Here is a 6991-nt window from a genome sequence, read left to right as displayed (position 1 = left end):
GCTCCAGCGCCATCCTGGGGGAGCTGCCTCATGACAAGGGGGTGTTGAGGGATCAAAGGTCAGCTGAACCTATGCCTCCCAGCCAGCCCTGGGTGTTCCTGGAACCATCCGCAGCAACATCCTGTTTGGCAAAGACTCCATCCTCAGAAGTATGAGAAGGTCCTTGAGCAGCCTGCCGCCCTCAAGAGGGTAAGGACACACTGAAGGAGCGGCTCATGCGATTTACTTCGAGGAGCTTGCAGTGGTTGTAAGTCTGCGGGACTGTTTAACCCCTGGTTTGTCGCTTTGTCCCTTCCTGTGTTCAGGACATGGTAGCTGCTGCCAGACGGGAACCTGACATGATAGGGACAGAGGAGCCACCCTCCAGTTGGGGACAGAACTAGAGTGAACCTGGCCCGGTAAACCACAGCTCACTTCCAACCAGAGTAGAAATAATAGAATAGAAGAAATACTCCCAGTCTCTATCTGAAAAGCCTTTGTTGTGTCTCAGGACTGTTGTACCCAGATGCTATATCACCTGCTGGACGACCCTCTAAAGTCTGTGATGCTGAGGTCGGGGAGACACCTGTTGTGAACAGTCAGTAACCACAGTTTTCAGCTTAAACAGTTTTATTTTACCAGACTGGTCCCATTTGAGGAAATAAATTTTAATGTATTTTAAAAGAGAGACAAAATAGCAGCTCAACCAAGGTTTCAGGCCAATTTACCAACATAAAACACAACAGTTACAGAAACATAACATGTACACATTGGAGCAGCAAGGATGGTTTGGGAGCGTGTGGTGCACACGATGAAGATGATGACCTCTTCCTACTGTAAATTTTGGTCACATGATTGCATGTTGCGTATGGTTTCCTAGAAAAAAAAAGGTGTCTCAAACAACCCTATTGGCTCAAAACTAAACCCACTACCCTCTAGTACAACTGAACTACATTTGTCCCCAGACTCAGATAGTTCTTACTTACTGAGCATGCTTCTTTAGGCAGGAAGGGATTTTGTAATAGCATTTACAAGTAAAAGGAGGTTCAGGGTCATGTGGATTCTCTGACTTAGAACAGGCTTAGGCCTTCACCAGCAGTTTGAAACTGCAACTTAGAACTGCTGTCTCCATGTGTTCTGATGATTCCAGTGTATCTGTGGTATTCTGAAGAATAAGCCCGCTCCTGTCACCCACCAGTTGCAGTACCTCCAAGCCAGCTCCGGACCAGATCCTCGTCCGTCAAGGAGGTGTGTTCCTGGCAGGTTTAACATCTACACATGCTCTGCTAACCTACCATATGACCACAGGTGCATTTCTGCTATCCTTTAACTTTGTTGAAGCAACAACCAGATGTCTCTGTCAATCTTTATGAACTTGAATTAGTTCACCAAAAGGCATATACTTTACATATGTAACAGACTCATGAAGTTGAGCAGAGTGAGGTGTTTTTTTGGTTGTGTTGGGTGGGGTGCATGTGTGGGTTGTTGGTGTGGTGGTGTGTGTGTGTGTCTCAGGGTCACGTAGGTTAGCGAGCGGGACATACTCACGAGCTGCAGGCACTCTGGGGTGACTTCACCTCCCCTGCGAGAAGAGGGACGAGGAGGAGGAGCCACAAGCCAACAACAATCACTCAGTGGTCAAACACGCTTTGCCCAAGAACTCAATTTCCCTTCCCGAGAATTCATTGGTCTCCCCACACCTCCTCCATGCACTCTGTTAAAGATGGAGCTAACAGCTTCCGGTGGTCCAACCTCCGCCCACTGCCTATTCCAGTCACTAGAGATTTAATGTTTGAAGTCCCCCTGATTGTTCGTCCCTTAGTTAACAGGTATTATCTGTCCATGGTCTCCTCCCCAGGAGGAGCCTGTCAGACAGTAGCAGAGGAGAGCGATCAGAGGGCAAACATCGGCGCCCAGCCTATACTTCCAAGACCTTAAACGCAGAGCCAGCATCCTGTTATCTGGCACATCCTTCCTCAGTCTCATCGCGGAGTATAACGATCTCAAAATGTCAGCAGTGAATACGCAATACATATGTCACCAATTCTACCTCTAGCACTCTACAAGTAAAGTACAAGCATTTTGACTTCTTGATAGATGTGTGCAAAATTTAAACTCTGAACAGATCAGCTGCAGTTGGAACCAATGACATTGCAATGCATCAACCAACTAATAATTTATTGTCACCCACAGGTAGGCGATGTTCTTCAGGATTGGTGGTGGCCTTTGGTGAGAAGCCTCTATTGTTACAGTAGTACATTATTTGTTTCACAGTTCAGTTGGACCATAGCATTATGAACATTCAAGTAACAATGCTGTTTGATTGGCCAGGCAGGAGAGCAGGAGAAAACTAATATTAACAGCACTGTGATTGTCCAAAATGGCCTCAACATCACTCAAGAATTGGACCTCAGTTTTCTACATCGGTATTTATGCAGGTATACAGAGGAAGAGCATCCTACATATACGTCTATATTTACATTTCCTTCAAAAAATGGGAATATTTTCCAAGTAAGTATGAGGTTGTCCCCTTCCCTCGGAGGAAGCTTTTGGAAAATCTGTTGTAACTGACTGACAAGTCACCTCTCGTGTTCAGGTTTGACTCTGGCCTCAGTCATCTTTGGCTTTGCCAGGAGTCTGGTGATGTTCAATGTGCTGGTGAAAGCCTGCTCCAGTCCTGCACAAACCGCATGTTCAACTCTTATCCTCCGGACGCCTGTACGCTTCTTTGACATCAACCCAATTGGTGGAGAAACCCCCCTGTGAAATATAATTTATTTGTGTTGTTCTTTTTCTTGTAGACTTGGAATTGAGTCCTGACTCAAAATGCTTTGAAACTGGTTGGGTGTCAGAGGGGTGAGAGGGGAACAGACGTCATTTCAACATCTAGTTTTAAGATTTACATTTGGTGTTGTCAAACTAACGTGAATTCAAAGTAAAAAAAAAAAGGTTAAAAGTTGTGGGTGGAATTTTTTTTTTTTTTTATTCCCTTACGTTTTTGTTAGGAATTTGAAAACTGGTCAAGTTGTAGAGAAAATACTTGATGCCAATACAAGGTGAAAACTTCTATATATAAAGGTTAAATAGACAGACATATGCCACATGGAAAGACAGAAATGTTCCTCTAAGAAGTTTGCAGCAAAGCTCTCCCCCTTCAGAGGAGAGGGCGGAACTAAATACTTCTTGCCTACCCGGTCGCTGTTTTCAATCCTTCCGTGTCAGTGCCAAAGCATTAAATCAAGGCTGAGACCTTGGGGTTGAATAGACTATTACAATTTAAACGTCTCTTAATGGGCTTAGGACACCCCATGGCAATTTTATGTCTCAGGTTGCCCAGATACCAGTAAACTAAGACCTGAGTTTATGGTGACCTCAGGCCTCACAGAGGGTACCTAAATGCCAAATTTCAATAGGGAATAGTCATCCAAAAATTGCATTCTTAGCAGGTGATAACTTTTTCAAATCCAATCAGTTTTCCACGTTGAGTAAAAGTCATCACATTCGAATTTTTTTGTTATGAAATGACGTGGGAAACAATGTTGATTTTTTACCAGTATTTGCCCAGTGGATTACTTCCTTCTGTTCTGTCACAGGAAGAATTCTCAACAGGTTCTCTAAGGACATCAGTCAGCTGGATTCCATGTTACCTAATACCTTTGTTGACTTCAGTCAGTAAGTGAGGTTATAGCCCTAGTTTATGCCCTAGAGGGGAACATCTATTTATTTTGGCAGGCGGATATAGATTTCCCAATCCAGTATCTAAATCTTTTCTCTCTTCATGTCTCCTGGGGCGTATCCAATCTTGCCACAGTCGATCCTGCAGAATATCGGCGTAGTGGTGCGTGGCAGCCTCAGTCATGCCTGGATCCTCATTCCTGTGGTTCCTCTACTCATCATATTCCCTGTTCCTGAGACGCTACTTTCTGCAGACGCACGGACCGTCAAACGCCTGGACGTCCACCAAGTGATGACAGGACGAACTGGGACAGTGAGGCGAGGCAAGGGACAAATGATTAATTGACATTTGCTCTATATAATGTGTATGATTTTCCTTTTGTGTCTGCAGGCGTGTGTGTGTTGATGAATTTCCTGTGTTCTGCAGCTCGGAGTCCCGTCTTCTCCCACCTGTCCTCGTCCCTCCAAGGGTGTGGACGATCCGAGCCTTCAGAAGCCGAGGAGAGATTCCAGAACACCTTTGACGCTCATCAGGATCTGCACCACAGAGTCCTAGTTCCTGTTCCTGGTGCACCTCTCGCTGGTGCGCTCTCCGACTGGAGGAATCTGCGCGGCCTTTGTCACTTCACCGCCTTCGGCTGCCTCTTCCTCAGAGATGGTAAGAGGTTGAATTATTATGGCTGTGTCCCAAATGACACCCTATTCCGTATGTGGTGCACTTTTGACCCAGTTGCCTTAAGATGTGTATATTATACCTTCTATTAAGTCCACCTTAAGGGACCCCTGACTTTCATTACAGAAGCTGTTAACACAATGGTAGAAATCAATGTTGCTTTCATCTGACATATACAAATTGAATTCGAGGTTGGATAATCTTTCTGCTCAAAGTCTTTGGCTCATTGCCGGTTCCCGAGCAACAAACTTGTATTACACTTGGGGCCAAACAGTTATCCAAGCTACACTACCGGTCAAAAGTTTTGAACAGCTACTCCTTCCAAGGGTTTTTCTTATTTTTAATATTTTCTACATTGTAGAATAATAGTGAAGACATTCCAAAACTATGAAATAACACATATGGAATCATGTAGTAACCAAAATAGTGGTTAAACAAATCAAAATATATTTTATATTTTGAGATTCTTCAAATAGCCACCCCTTTGCCTTGACAGCTTGCACATTCTTTCCATCGGCTTCATGAGGGATCACCAGGAAATGCATTTTCAATTAAACAGGTGTTCATTCTTAAAAGTTAATTTGTGTATTTCTTGGCCTTAATGCGTTTGAGCCAATCAGTTGTGTTGTGACAAGGTAGAGGGGTATACAGAAGTAACCCTATTTTGGTAAAAGACCAAAAGTCCGTATTACGGCAAGAACAGCTCAAAAAAGCAAAGCGAATAAATGACAGTTCATCATCCACATGAAAGTCAGTCAATATGGAAAATGTCAAGTGCAGTCGCAAAAAACATCAAGCGCTATGATGAAACTGGTTCTCATGAGATTGCCACAGGAAAGGAAGCCAAGAGTTACCTCTGCTGCAGAGGATAAGTTCATTAGAGTTACCAGCCTCATAAATTGCAGCCCAAATAAATGCTTCACAGTTCAAGTAAACAGACACATCTCAACATCAACTGTTTCAGAGGAGACTACGTGAACCAGGCCGTCATGGGTCGAATTGCTTATTGCAAAGAAACCCAATACTAAGGACCACCAATAATAAGAAGAGACTTGCTTGGGCAAGAAACACGAGCAATGGACATTAGACCGTGGAAATCTGTCGTTTGGTCTAGAGTCCAAATTTGACTTTTTTGTTCCAAACCGCCGTGTCTTTGTGAGATACGGTGCGGGTTAACTGATGATCTCTGCATGTGTATTCCCACCGTATAAAGCATGGCGGAGGTGGTGTGGGGTGGTTTGCTGGTGACACTGTCTGTGATTTCTTTAGAATTCAAGGACACACTTAACCAGCATGAGCTACCACAGCATTCTGCAGCGAATACGTCCATATCCCCATCCTGGTTTGCGCTTGAGTAGGACACGTCATGTCATTTGTTTTTCAACCGGACAATGGCCCATCACACCTCCAGGCTGTGTAAGGGCTAATAGACCAAGAAGGAGAGTGATGGAGTGCTGCATCATATGATCCGGCCTCCACAATCCCCGACCTCAACCAAATTGAGATGGTTTGGATAAGTCTGAGTGAKGGAAAAGCAGCCAACAAGTGCTCAGAATATGTGSGAACTCCTTCAAGACTGTTGGAAAGCATACCAAGTGACGCTGGTTGAGAGAATGCCAAGAGTGTGCAAAGCTGTCAAGGCAAAGGGTGGCTACTTTGAAGAATCTCAAATATAAAATATATTTTGATTTGTTTAACACTATTTTGGTTACTACATGATTCCATGTGTTATTTCATAGTTTTGATGTCTTCACTATTATTCTAAAGAAAAAACCCTTGAATGAGTAGGTGTCTTAAAACTTTTGACCGGTAGTGTATGTCAAGAAACATTAATTAATAAGAATGTTTCATGAAATAAAATAAAATAATCGAATCAAAATCACATTTTATTTGTCACATGCTTCATTGAAAACAGATGTAGACTAATAGTGAAATGCTTACTTACAGTTGCTTCCCAACAATGCAGAGATAAAGAAAATAGAGAAATAATAGAAAAGTAATAATAAATAACAATAACTTGGTCGATGTGCAGGGGTATGAGGTAGATATGTACATATACAGTGCGTCCGGAAAATATTCAGACATCTTCTCTTTTTGTTACGTTACAGCCTTATTCTAAAATGGATTAAATCATTGTTTACCCTCAATCTACATACAATATCCCATAATGATAAAGTGAAAAAAGGTTTCTATAAATTTTTGCAAATGTATAAAAAATTTAAAACATAAGAATACATAAGTATTCAGACCCTTTGCTATGAGACTTGAAATTGAGCTCCGGTGCATCCTGTTTCCATTGATCATCCTTGAGATGTTTCTTCAACTAGGTTGGAGTCCACATYTGGTAAATTCAATTGATTGGACATGATTTGGAAAGGCACACACCTGTCTATATAAGGTCCCACAGTTGACAGTGCATGTCAGAGCAAAAACCAAGCCACTGATGGAATCGTCTGTAGAGCTCCAAGACGACAGGATTGTGTCGAAGCACAGATCTGGGGAAGGGTACCAAAAACATTCTGCAGCATTGAAGGTCCTCAAGAACACAGTGGCCTCCATCATTCTTAAATGGAAGAAGTTTGGAACCACCAAGACTCTTCCTAGAGCTGGCTGCCTGGCCAAACTGAGCAATCGAGGGAGAAGGGCCTTGGCCAGGGAGGTGAC

General features: G+C 43.1%; 1 pseudogene; it reads left to right on the top strand.

Annotated features, from left to right (window-relative positions):
* The window catches only part of LOC111953373 (ATP-binding cassette sub-family C member 4-like), a 46336-nt pseudogene that overhangs the window by 27736 nt on the left and 11609 nt on the right, over positions 1–6991 (top strand).

The sequence above is a fragment of the Salvelinus sp. IW2-2015 genome, linkage group LG27 (assembly GCF_002910315.2).
Source record: "Salvelinus sp. IW2-2015 linkage group LG27, ASM291031v2, whole genome shotgun sequence".
NCBI classification, from domain to species: domain Eukaryota; kingdom Metazoa; phylum Chordata; class Actinopteri; order Salmoniformes; family Salmonidae; genus Salvelinus; species Salvelinus sp. IW2-2015.
Note: the sequence above shows the minus strand (reverse complement) of the source record. Positions and strands in the feature narration are given on the sequence as shown.